The sequence below is a fragment of the Pteropus vampyrus genome, unplaced genomic scaffold (assembly GCF_000151845.1).
Source record: "Pteropus vampyrus isolate Shadow unplaced genomic scaffold, Pvam_2.0 Scaffold165, whole genome shotgun sequence".
In the NCBI taxonomy this organism is placed as follows: domain Eukaryota; kingdom Metazoa; phylum Chordata; class Mammalia; order Chiroptera; family Pteropodidae; genus Pteropus; species Pteropus vampyrus.
In genome coordinates, this window is record NW_011888946.1 from 1703879 (window position 1) to 1717247 (window position 13369).

The window sequence follows — 13369 nt, forward strand, 5'->3', positions numbered from 1 at the left end:
CAGATGATATTTTATACCCCTATATATTATGTATTTCATCTCCAAATAATATGGATTGCCATCTTTTCATCCTCCAATTACAATTAATTGCTTATTACACAGACCCAAATAGCACATGGTTTGTTTATGCTTCACAAGAAATGACCATAACAACTTCACTGTCTTATGATGATAATAAAGGCTTATTTCTCACTCATATTACATGCCAGCTGCAGGACTCATGTCTGCTCCTTTAGTCTTTTTTATTTTAGCATCCAGGCTCAGAGATCAGCCCCTATTAGGGACATCATTCTCATGGCAGAGGAGGGAAAAAAAAGAAATGGTTCCTAAAGCTTCTGCTCAGACATAGTGTGGGACACTTCTGCTCACATCTTATTGGCCAAAGCAATTCACATGGCAAAGTCTGATGCCAGTGGAGCTGGAATATATTCCTGCCAAGAAGACAGAGATCCTTTAGAGGAAGAGATCCTGTAGAGATGGGAACAATAAAGAGGACAGTAAATATTGGGGGGTGGGGGGAGTAATAATACTGTCCTCCACAGTTACAATATAAATATTGGAAATGAGAAAAGATTGGCATCTAGAAGGACTCTCATGTTTCTAGTTAGAGTAAAGCACATGATGGTGCCATATCTCTGGTCCATAAGTATACAAGGAGGAGCAAGTGATGAAAATAAAGATTATGGGTTTCATTTTGAGCATGCTGAGTTATTAATGGCTGTAAAATCACTGAATAAAAATGCCTCTTTGACACCTAGTTTCATTAACTTAAATTTGAGAGACAAGAATGTGCAGAGATATAGTTCTAGAGTCATCTGCACGGAGATTGTCGGAAGAGCCACATGAGATCTCCCAGGGACTGTGAAGAAGGAAAGAGATGAAGACTTAGAAAAGTACATTCTGAGAACTCTAAATTCAGTTGTCAGCAGTGGAATCAGAGCCTAAAAAAGAGACTGAGAAGGAGAAGAAAAAGATACAAGAGAGGACTATGTCATGGAAAGCAAGGGAAGAGATTTCAGGAACTTGTCGATAATATCAAAATACTACTAACTATCTAATGCTTACTAGATACCAGTCACTGTTCTAAGCCCTTCACACGTATTATCTCAAGTAATATTCATGACAGACCTAATAAGTAGGTTCCATTTTATAGATGAAGAAACTGAGATAGAGAGAATCTAGGTAACCTGTCCATGGTCATACATAAGTAAAGGTGGAATAATGTGGAAACAAATGTATAGTTCCAGAAATCACTCTATGGCACTTTGCTATGTCCTCAACTTAGAAACACAGGTTTCGTTCCTGCTCCCTACACATGTGTCCGCATCACCAACACTAGGTCTTTTCCTCTTTTACATATTCCCTCACTCTCCAGGTACATCAAATAGGGAAGAATCAGAATTTCAGCCAATGGCGAGCAGGGAGCAGAGCCCATCCGTCTGCAGTGTCCTGCCAAATCACCTTGGCGTCAGTGTTTCACTCACTAAGGCATTTCCATCAGCATTAGGTAGGCAGGTCTCGTCTCTCTAATTCTCACTAGATTTCAAGGCCATGTAGAAATCTGGAACTAAAGAACTTTACTCTTGTGACCACCTGCCAGTGCTAACCATGGTCACTGTCATCCCGCCTCAGATTTGGGATCATGGAATTAAAGGATGGGACAAGAGAGCAAGGCCTACTAGGCTGTTCTCGGGTTCATTTTTTCCTCTTCCACAAAGCATTTCAGTTTCTGAAAGAGTTCTGCAACTAAACAGATATGTGAAAGTTTATAAACTCTGAAGCAAGTCTCAGGAGGCAAATGACTTACTCTCCAATCCTCAAATTCCCCAATTGTAAAATATGGGAAAATACATGCTTTTTCTGCCACACAAGATTGACATGATGCACAAATGAAATCATTTCCACAAAACTGGGAGGTATTATCATTATCATCTTTATCACTATCTTACTGAAGACCAGCACCAAGACGTATGCCTCAAAATCATGTCATCAACAAGGCGTACTCCAGGTCAACCATACTGGATGTAAGACTACATTATTTTGGGTTTAAAATATGCAGGATCTCTCTGAAATTAAGGCTTTGGAAGGGAGTATAGTCTCAGGAATTCAGACATTGCAAATTCAGAGTATATCACCTCTTGGAGGGAGTTCAAGTAAAATGTACCTTTGCACCAATTATGAAATAAGGACTTAATGGGTAAACAAGGCTTCAAGGGGAGTATTGACCCTACTCTTGAGTTAATCTTCAAAGCATTTTGCTCAGAACTTTTAAAAATATTTTCAAAGAACCTCTTCCTATAAATAAGTAATATAACGATTCTGAAATTTTCTTACCTCTTTGTTATGGCAATTCCCATAAGGGCCGACTCACGAAGCTTTTGTTAACTGAATTTTTAAATTAAAAATATATTTGCTGAAAACATTCTATACTTTAGACTTTATACCAAGAATAAAAATTACCTTTTATTTATTTATGAGTGCTCACTGCTGTTGGGCCACTGTTTAAATGTTTTCACACACATATCATTTCACTTAACCTTTTTGACAACATGACAATTTCATGATACGTTGTAGAGGTGATTATTTTCTTTTTACCAATTGGAAAGCCAGGATCAAAGAGTTTAACTTGTCCAGTGTCCTGAAGCTAGAAAGTTATAGAGCAGAGATACAAACCAGAGATTATCTGATTCTGAAGCCCTTTCTCCTAACCATCTTTCTATTCTATCTCTTAATTAAGATGACCTTTAAGATTTGATCAAGGATAGGTCAACTTAGCAGGGACTCTGCTGCTATGAAATATGACAAAGGGGTCAGTCTTCACACCATTAGCTGGCTTGTCCCTAGAAGACAGTAGCCACCCTCAACCAAATCTTTATTAAATCTATTCAGCCTGGCTGGGTGTCATCATCTATAGATGCCACAGGAGGTTCGATACCCATGATGATTTCCACATTCCTCTTTGGTGAAGGAACTGATAAGTTTAAGAAATATCTGATAAAAGGTCATGAAATCACCCAGCAAATGGGAAGTGGTCATGTTTGGCTCAGGGGCTACTCAGCTCATCTACCATCTTCCCCTGGACCGTCTGCTGACATTGCTCCATGCAGCAGCCCTGGCACTTAGAGGGACGGTAAAGGACAAGAAGCATTAAGACTCTTGATCCCTCTCATGAAAGAAAAGAGAACCAGCTGGAAAGGGCAGTGCAGTTTTTCACAGTAATGCAGGCGTTGGAGGCAGCTGGCCCCAATGTCAGGAATGTGCAACTCTATCTGCTGCTGATTTTCTCCCCAACCAGAGACCCTCTGGAACGTAAACTTCAACCAAGAATTGGATTTTTCTTACAATGTCAACAATTACTTTGTTATTAAAGAAAAAATCTGGGAGGGAGACAGCAGATGGGCCCATCTGACAGGGGCCAGGGAGGAGGGAGCAGTGTTCCAGGTAGTGGAGAAATTGTTTAAGGATAATTTGTAAGTGAAAATATAACCCCTATAAATCTGCCAGAGCCAACAGGGGCGAAGACAAATCACTTACAGAAATGTGTCATCTCTCCCCAGCAAAGCTGACCACAGGCTTAATTTAGGTGCATGCCCTGCTTGTGCTGGGTTTCAAGATTTTTTTAAGTGAAGCATGGGCAACAAGGAAGTAAATTGATATTAGTTCCCCCGCCTTGTCCCGTTAATAACATCTTTTGCCTCCTGGTATTTTTAGAGCTTTGATTCAAAATATAAAAGTCTATGCCATAATTCAGACCAGTGAACATATCATTGCCATGGCAATAGAATATTGTCCTAGGAGCAAGAGAGCCAACTTTTGTTCCCAATGCCACCATCAACTTTCTTGTTCTTGTCAGCATGACTAAAAAGAATGGAAGAGCTGATCCATTATTTAAGCAGTTGAGAATTGTCTAAGCAGCTCATTCAACCCATTAGGATATAAGTCACATTAGGGCAAGAGATTTTTCTTCTTGTTCATGCTGTGTCCCCAGCTCCTGAACGATGACTAGTTCATAGTAAGAGGTCAGTCATTATTTGTGGCATTGATGAATGAAATATCTACCCATTTATATATCCTCAAAGACTAATGCAAAATATGCCTGGGTTTTCCTTCCATGGAATTGCAAATGATACTCATTATCTCACTCAACTTTCTCTCTGAGACCATAGGTAAACATACTTCTATATTACTTTAACTGCTGGTACAAGATTTCAAAAGGAACTCATCTCTTGGAATATCTTACGCCAACAAATATTTCCACTTAATTTTCAAACCCTCCCCCACCAACTCTTTGTTGCAGTGGCCCACTTTCTTAACTTTATGTGTTCACCAGCTTGGATAATATAGGCTACAGACAATTAAACAAAGAGACATGCTCAGAATTATGGTTCTCTAGATTATCAGATTCCAGTTTTATTCTATCATACTTTTTTAAATGAATGATTCATCAGCTTTTCATAGGAGGTTTTAGAATAAAATCTTTTGATAGGACCTTGGTTAAATCACGTCTTTTTTCTGGACCTCCATTTTCTCATCCTGGATGGAAGATAGTTGGGCCAGATCAAAGGCACCAATATGGCAACACTCAAAGTAGATGGAAACCACAGATACTTTTTATTTGACCTGCACAGAGGTTTTTGGTTTTCTGTTTGCTTATGTGTGGCAGAAGGTGGGAATGGTGGGTGGGAGGGGAGATAGGAGAGTTTAGTTGTTTAGTTGCCAATAGAGAAAGAAATTTTCACATAAAAATCCAGAAGTCCAAACTTCTGTCTTCCCTTTAGAAGTCAGATCTGGAGACACTGGATCCAAAGTCTCACATAGGAACAATTAAGGGCTTTCTTCTTTCTAGATAGTTTGATCCCTCTGGTTCTCCCAGTTCTCCAAATCCACATTTCTCCTTAGTGTTAGCACCCTAACTCTCGAACTAGGTGAGCTCTGAAATTCCTTCCATATTGAGTATTCCATTATTTTCGAATTGTATGAAATACTGTCAGTTGGTATTGGGTCACTAACAAGCATTTAATGAGGTCTACATTGGGTAAAACTCTGTGTGGTCACTGTATGATTATTTCTTTTTTAAGTGAAGGAAACTTGGTGCTCTAGGTGTCAGTTTCCTGATCAGTAATGAGGGGAATGAGCTGCTAAAGGAGGGGCTATGAGGCCCAGACGTCCCACGCAACCCACTGGTCTCACTATAAATATAAAGTTAAAGGCTTAGAATGCTACCTGTGTTACTGCTTCTCAAATATGCCTAGATATTAACTTTGAACGACTATAAACTGTAACACTTTTTTCATTGACATTCTTCTAGTCAATGAAGTAGATAATATTAGTTGTAAGACATTACATTTTTCCTGTGGGACTCAATAAAACTATTTTTATTTTGAATGTAAAATAAATACGGTCCATAAATTTAGTTTATCTTTTCCAAGTAATTCTTTCCATTTTTTAAATTTTGTAATTCTATGTGTGTGTTTTTTAATTCCTTTCTTTACCCAGAGCTTGAGATAGTCTACAAATATCATATTGTAGAAAAGAATAAAAATGAAATTGCCTAAGTACGCTCTAAATATTTTTCAGTATGGTTGCATTCTGGCCTCACAAGAGCCCTGTGAAGTAGACATTATCATCCTACTTTTACTATGAGAGACTAGTAAGAGCGGGAACTAACACACTGTGGTCTGAGTAGAAATCCCAAGCTTTTCCCATCATACTTCACAGCCTCCTAGAGATCTGTTTTCCAAACTATAGACGATTACATGATTTTAGATGAAAGTAAGCACTAATGAGTTCAAAATCTCTCCATTACTATTAATAAATAGATATACACTTCACATCAAGGAACTTATTTTAAGAAATCTGTAAATCTCTCAGGTTTATCATAATTTTTTCTTACTGTTGAATTTTATTATTTTTTAAACTTTTTAACAACTTTTGTTGTTTCCATTATACTTACTTTTATGGTTACCTTCTGTTTATGGCAAGTGACACTGATTTTTGTTTTAGTCATACATTTTTTTTTAAATGAGAAGAAAGAAAGAGAGAGAGAAAGAAAGAAAAGGGAAGAGAGTGAGAGAAAGAAAAAGGGAGAAAGGAAGGAAGGAAGGAAGGAAGGAAGGAAGGAAGGAAGGAAGGAAAGAAGGAAGGAAGGAAGAAAGAACCATAAGGGTGGCAAATTGATAAGGCAAAAATTAGAGAGAAAGCATGCCAAAGTCTGAAGTTGGAGAAACACTAGTCTGAAGGAAGAGGTGTGTGGTCAAGGCTCTTGAGAGTAGCCTATTCTATCTACAAATTGAATTCCCTCCCCGGGGAGCAGCCATCTTATTGGCTGAATATAGAAAAGGACCAGAAATAATGAAGTGTCAATAAGGAAAGGAAAGATGTTAATCAAAGAACAGATCTCTTTTTGCCTTCTCAGTGTTCCTCCCCATTTCCTCCTCAATACACCTCTGCCCTTTCCCCCAACTCTACCCACCCCCCGCCGCCCCAGGGCATACTGTTTTTCTATTAGGAAGTTCATGCATTTTTAAACCCAGCTTAATTGGTCACTGACATATCTTACTCCTCTCTTGGGCACTGAAGTCACTCAACTTAAGTAAAAAATGTTCTTCTCTTCTCAGTACAACAAATGGAAAGTATCTGCATAAAAAAATAACAGATAAATAAAATTCCTTACATAAGAAAGAACATCAACAAGAGCACAAATTAGAAAATGCCAAGCATTTAGAAAGACAACATGAGCTTCATTTTATTTAAATGCTCCATTGTTTGTAATAAATATTTAATAGCTTGAAAATCTAATTTTTCCACTACCAATTTTATCCTTGGCTGCTTGGTGAAAACTGACTTTTTTTCTTTTCTGCTTCTGTTACCCTGATGCAAAAGCTGGAGATTTGGATATGTGAGTCCTGAATTATGAACCGTTACAATAAAAATATTAACTCTGTGCTGGGAGTAGCACCAAGAAGTATCAAGACCTAGATGGTTACAAAATATTGAGAGCAGACTACCTCTCCACCCTACTATCTGAGACTCAAAACATGCAGAGAATAGAGATACAAAGTCTGTAAGGGTAGTTAATCTGTAATGAAACCCTTTTATAATGCAGGAGACACAATTGCATCTAACTTTTAACTAACCACATTTTATTCATTGCATAATTATTTCAGGATTAAAATTGTATGACAAATGTGCCCTAACCCCAAATCCACATCGTGGCAGATATTACTAATCATCATCAAACTCTTTCCTGTTGGATGGGGCTGGGAAGGAAGGTCAGAGAGGTCAAGAATCTCTCCTATTCCCGATGTTTCTTTCTTGTGGAGTAACACCTCTGGTTTCACTCTATATCTTCACTTGTGCTTCCCCAGGAAAGGAAAAGAGGCAGAATCTGATCAGTGAGCTTTGAAAGAACACCAGCCATGGATTGCCCAGCACACTCACCCAGAAAGCATGCTTTCTTGATTATTCTCTACCAACCAGCTAATGAATGTCTCAGTAAAAGCCTTGGCTGGTAAAGGAGATTTGCAGTGACCCAGTGCTGCCTAAGACTGGGTGTTGTTTGTTGCCAGAGATAAGAATGGGGAGACTCACTTGCACAGTAGATATAACTCACATTCTTCAACATCAACTTTAGCAATAACAAAGGTGATGTTTCGACTGTCTTACTCTTACTCTTTTGACGATTCTAATTAATTCAGACCTTAGGCCAAAAAGAAGGGTGATGTTTACTGGGTCTTTCAAGATCCCCCCCAAATAGCAATTGATTAAGATGTTCACAGGAAATTAATGTGCAATCTAATATACTTCAGGAGCCATAGATGCTCCAGTTTAAGTTAAAGAGAGACTTGAAGCCAGTATTGTGGAGGGCCATCTGCTGACCACCTAGACAAGACCCTATACTGGAGCAGCTCTTTCATCACCAAGTTCCAGAGACTTTACAGTCCAGAAAGTCAATTTTGTCATTGCTACAGATGTAATCTGTCCCAAGCAACTAACCTGACTGATCAAAGGCATAAGCAACTCTCATATGTTTCTAGTAGAAATATAAACGGGTACCATCTTTTTATGGGTTAATTTAGCAGCATATAGCCATATTGAAAACTTATTTACACTCTGCCATGGTAATTCTGCACTTCTGTATATCTATCCCACAGAAAATGCACAAAAAATACATGTCCAAGTGTATTGCAACACCTATAATAATAATGGAAAATTGGAAACTACCTGAATGTCCAGCAACAGAGAAATGGTTAGTTATAGGATATTATGCAACAGCTGTTTTGTTTTTTAATGCAGTATACTTATATTATGTGTCAGTGAGTGGCATGAGAATAGGAGAAAAAGGAATGTCCAATTATTATTCTATATTCCTTCCATTTGAAATGTTAAGTGAATATGTATTAATTTCATCATAATAATTAATTTAAAAATTGAACACTGATTTAATAGTTTTTAATTTACAATATTTTTTTTTCTGAGTACAGGATGCTGCTGCCCATTATTTAGAGTGCATCCCATTATAGGGAGTCTGGAAGCTGAATAGGGAATCAGAGGCTCATGGGTGAGCATAAAATTGAGGCCCAGGCAGCAGCTGCATGGATGGAGAATTCTCCCAGACACAGGTAGGCCTGATATAAGTAATACATAGCAGAAAATTTTGAAACTACCAAAAAGTACAAAGAAACATAATTGACTTAATTCTACTATCGACATAAACTTGTATGTTTTAAGTTAAAAGTATTTCTAAAACAATAGTATTTTGAATATCTTTCCATGTCAATAAACATGTTTCTATTACATTCTTAATATGTGCATATTTTTCCTTATTAGGGTTGCACCATGGTTTATTTAGCTAATCCTCTATTTCAATTACTTATGTTGCTTCCAACTTTTTGTTATTTTAAACAATGTTCTGGTGTGAATTTTTATATTCTCTTTTGCGAACTTGTCCAGAATTCTTGTTAGCATAAATCCATAAAAGTGAAATTTCTCGGTCTGAGGGTTTGCTGTATCTAAGGGACTTCGTACATACTGCCATTTGTCTTTCAGAAGGACTGTACAAGTTGGCAGTCCCCCCAGTGGGGCAAATTCCATTCTCTCACTTCCGCTCCAGTACTGGCTACTCTTTAAAATCTTTGCCAAGTTCATAGACCGTAAATCTAATCTCATTTTTTTAATTTAAAATTTTTTAGCAAAAGTGATGATGGAAACTGTTTAATATATTCATCGAACATTTAAATTTATTCTTGTGTGACATCCTGACACCATTATCAAAGAGATGATAAAATGTGCTGTTAAGAGCACAAACTCTGGACTGATGACCTGAATTTGAAGCCATGCTCTATCTCTTCCCAGCTGTGTGGCCTTGGACAAGTTACTTATCCCCTCTGTGCCTCTGTGTCTTTATCTACAATGTGGATAGAGCTTCCTGCATAAAGGTAAGTCCATGCAAGCATTTAGAAAAATGAGTAACTGTTATTGTTTGTCCATTTTTCAATTGGCATGATGGATTCTTTAGGTGAAGAATATGGTGAAGAAGGCAAGGTGAAGGATATCAGAAAGTAACAACATAAACAAAGGAGTAAAGGAACATCAAGTGTAATGCTAGCTCCTACATTTGCACCTTTCCAATATTTTCATGTGAGTTAAAGAATGAAGAACAAGAATGGTTTCATGCATTGTTTTCCACTTGATGAAACCCAATTTAAACCAAATGAAAAAAGCCTTGACAAGTCATCAACATGCAGTTTACTTGGTCTGTCCTCCTGGGTCTAGCAGTTCCCAAGTTGTGATGTCTTTTACCTATTATGACCCATTATAGGTGATGTATAGTAGACATGATAAAGAATGGCTACTTTTGTCCCAGGATTCTATGGGCCCAGCCTCTAGATCTCAAAATGTGAATTACATAAGAATACCTCTCCTCTCCCTGTGATGCACACAAAGGAGAATTTTTGAACCCAATTTTGTGCTCTAATGTTATCCTCGAGCTTGGATGACACAATCTAGAAATGCACATAGTCCCAGAAATTCCACGGAGAGTTAAAAGAAACCTCATAGCTCATGTAGTTCAACCTCTTCATCCACAGAGAAGGCTCTAGTGATTTAAGAATGGAGAAGCAGAGCTCGGGGAGCTTCTAATTTTTGGAATTTAGGAGTCTTCTTTGTAATTTGTTTTTAAATGTTTAAACTGAACCCAAGTGTTTATGAGATCAGCTAAAGACAGAGGAAGCACAATTACTCTACTCCATTCAGCCCATACCTCCTGTCCCAGAATAAAGTGCTTGAGGCACTTTATTTAAGAACCATTTATCTAATGTCAATCAGCTGTCTCTTCCTCCCCTTGCCAATGTCTCAAACCTTTCTTCTCAGAGCTTTGCCTTACGTAAGTCACCCAGCACCACATAGCATCTCTGGGTCTTGTTTCTTCAAATGCAGAACAAGGATACTGTTTTTAAAAGATGCCTTCCAGAACAAACATTTCATGATTCCATTTATGGGACTATATACTGACTCAAAGAATGTGCTTTCCCGAGACAAAGTAATTTACTACCACAGAAAATCACCACCCCCATAATTACTATTATTGAAAAACAGCCCAAGGGGTCAGCACAAATTCTCAGCCAGGCACAGGATACAGACTCATCTCCAGACTTTAACAAGCCAGGTACACTCAGAATGGGCACTGCTTCAAAAAATAAAAACATAGGTACCAACCTAGGCAAGAAGGGATTTAAAAGATCAGCTTACCCAAATTTACGAACAAAACTTTTCAATACTTCCAAGTAAAAATTTCAAAGCTGTTTTTAATATCATCTTCTCTGCAATGTCTTCCCCAGCTGCTTCAGTCCCCAATTTTTCTCCATGATACCACAGTCCTTAGCGGCTGCACCTATGATTCTCACCTCTGGTTGCGTACTAGAATTCTCTGCTTGGGGGTGAAGGAGTAAAAAAATCCTTATGACCTATGTACCCACCCTCAGAGATTCTGATTTAATTGACCTGGAGGTGGCTCATATGACCCAGGGTCATGTCTTAAACTCCTCAGATGAGTCTAGCGTGCAGCCAAAGTCAACTGTCACTAGTCTAGATGAACTGGCTCCAAAGTGAGGTGCATAATTCATCAGCATGCTGAAAAAATTTAGAATTTTTTTGTATATTTTTATCTAATTTTTTACAATTTCTTTATAATTTATATCTTTCAGTATATTAGTGTATATGGTACATTTGTAACATAACGGCACAATAGTAAATATGTAATTTATAAACAAATACACATTTATCTGGTGTGCATTCTAAAATAAGGGTTTTCTGATAGAAGTATATCCTCCAAAAATTTGATTCTAAATAATTCATTGGGTAAGTAGCCATTTCTACTAAGTAGGCATTTCTTTAATTATAGTCTTTGTGGTCTGCTGTTGGCTAACTTCTATATTATTATTTGCCTTTCATTTGTGCATTATGTCTTGTCTCCCAAAGTAGGTTGTAAATGCCTTTAAGGCAAAGACTGTTTTCTGCTTTTTACTATCTCCCATATTTCTTGGCATAGTATATGACCCATGGTTGTTCAACTTTGGCCAAGCCTTAGTTTCCTATTCAAAAAATATTGGTGATAATAATACCAACTTTATAGCATTATTATGAGAATTAAATCTGAGGCAACTAATACTTAGTTTCTAACATATATTATGGACTCAACAAATGGGAGCTATTTTATTGCTTGTTGGTTGGATTGAATTCTATGTGGAATGCCAGGTACCATGCTAAAAACTGAGGGAAAAAAATGTATAATACACAATTCTCCTCTAAGGAATTCATAGTCTAACAACAATGAAAAATCTCAGACATTTAAACATTCAATCATAAGGACACATAATAGATGCTCAGGTTGGCATATGTATTAAGTGCTATGAGAATATAGTTAAGAAATTGATTAATTTTTTCTAGTACCTCGAAGCATAAATAGGAGTTTTTCTGTAGACAAGGAAGAGACATATGCTTGGAAGAATAGCATAAGCAAATGTATGGAGCTCTGGTTCTCAAAGTGTAGTGTGGGGATCCGTGGGAATCCCTGAAGCCATTTCAGATGATGCATTGGGTAAAAATAATGACCATAAAAATACTAGGATATTACTTGCTTTTTTTCTTTGCATTCTTTCACAAAATATAGTGGCATTTTCCAGAAGCTATATGACTTGTGATATCCAACAGATTGAATGTAAAAGCAGTCATGAAAATCCAGCTGTCTTGCATTGAAGAGATTCGTAAAAATGTAAAACAATGCCTCTATTTTCACTGTTTCTTTGTTTTGAAAAAAATAGTTTTCTTTATAAAAAATATGTCAACCCATTATGTTATGTAATGGGTTTATTATTGTTTTTTTAAATGAGTTAATGAATATTTTAAATATATTTTAATATTTCAATTATTTCTATTATGGCAAATATCAAGATATATATATATATATAAGCATTATATATATATATATATATATATATATATATATATATATATATATATAGCTATCATTAAAAAAAGCTCTTTGATGTCTTCAACAATTTTAAAAGTGGAAAGGGTCCTGAGACCACTAGCATAAAAACATAAACTTGCATAGTGTGTTCAAGGAATAAATGAATACATGAAATTTACTGCCTCCAGTTCTTTTTGGAAGGAGACACAATGTAAATTATAAATATATACATCACATTCATACACAATGAATATGATTATTATATACTCTCAGCCCATGAATAACAGATAAAACACACCAGAATGCTGAAAGAGTTAACCTGAATTTATTAGTAATTTTTGGAAAAGAGGGAGCAGATTTAGTTAATCCAGTGAAAGTCATCGCATATAAATTTGCAAACTAAAATACTCCCTGGACTGAGGTCATGTGTTTAATTTTAGCAAGTAAAATGAATATGTTTGGGTAGGTATTTGTACTAAGCAGTGGACTGAGCTGGAGATAGGTTTGACAGTGGAAACAGTGATAGAACCTTTATTATTTTCAATGCAAAAAAAATGAACTATTAATGTGATGTTCTGGTTGAGAATTTAAACTCTCAAAAAATCTGGAAATTCAAAGTCATGGTACCCATAGCAACCATAACTCTGCCCCCTTGCATGCCCAGTGTGGAGTATTTTGTATTGCAGTACATGCTGTGAAATCTATGCCTAAATGTGCTATATAGCAGAGTTACAGTTGCTGTGGGAACTGTAACTTTGAATTGCCTGCCTTTTGTGTCATTAAACTTTCAGCTGAAGTATTGCATTAAAGGAATTTTTTTTCTTCCACTGCATTTCCTCATTTAAAAAAAAATTGATTGGGTGTTTTTTTTTAAAAAAAGGATGTAAATGATGTTAGACC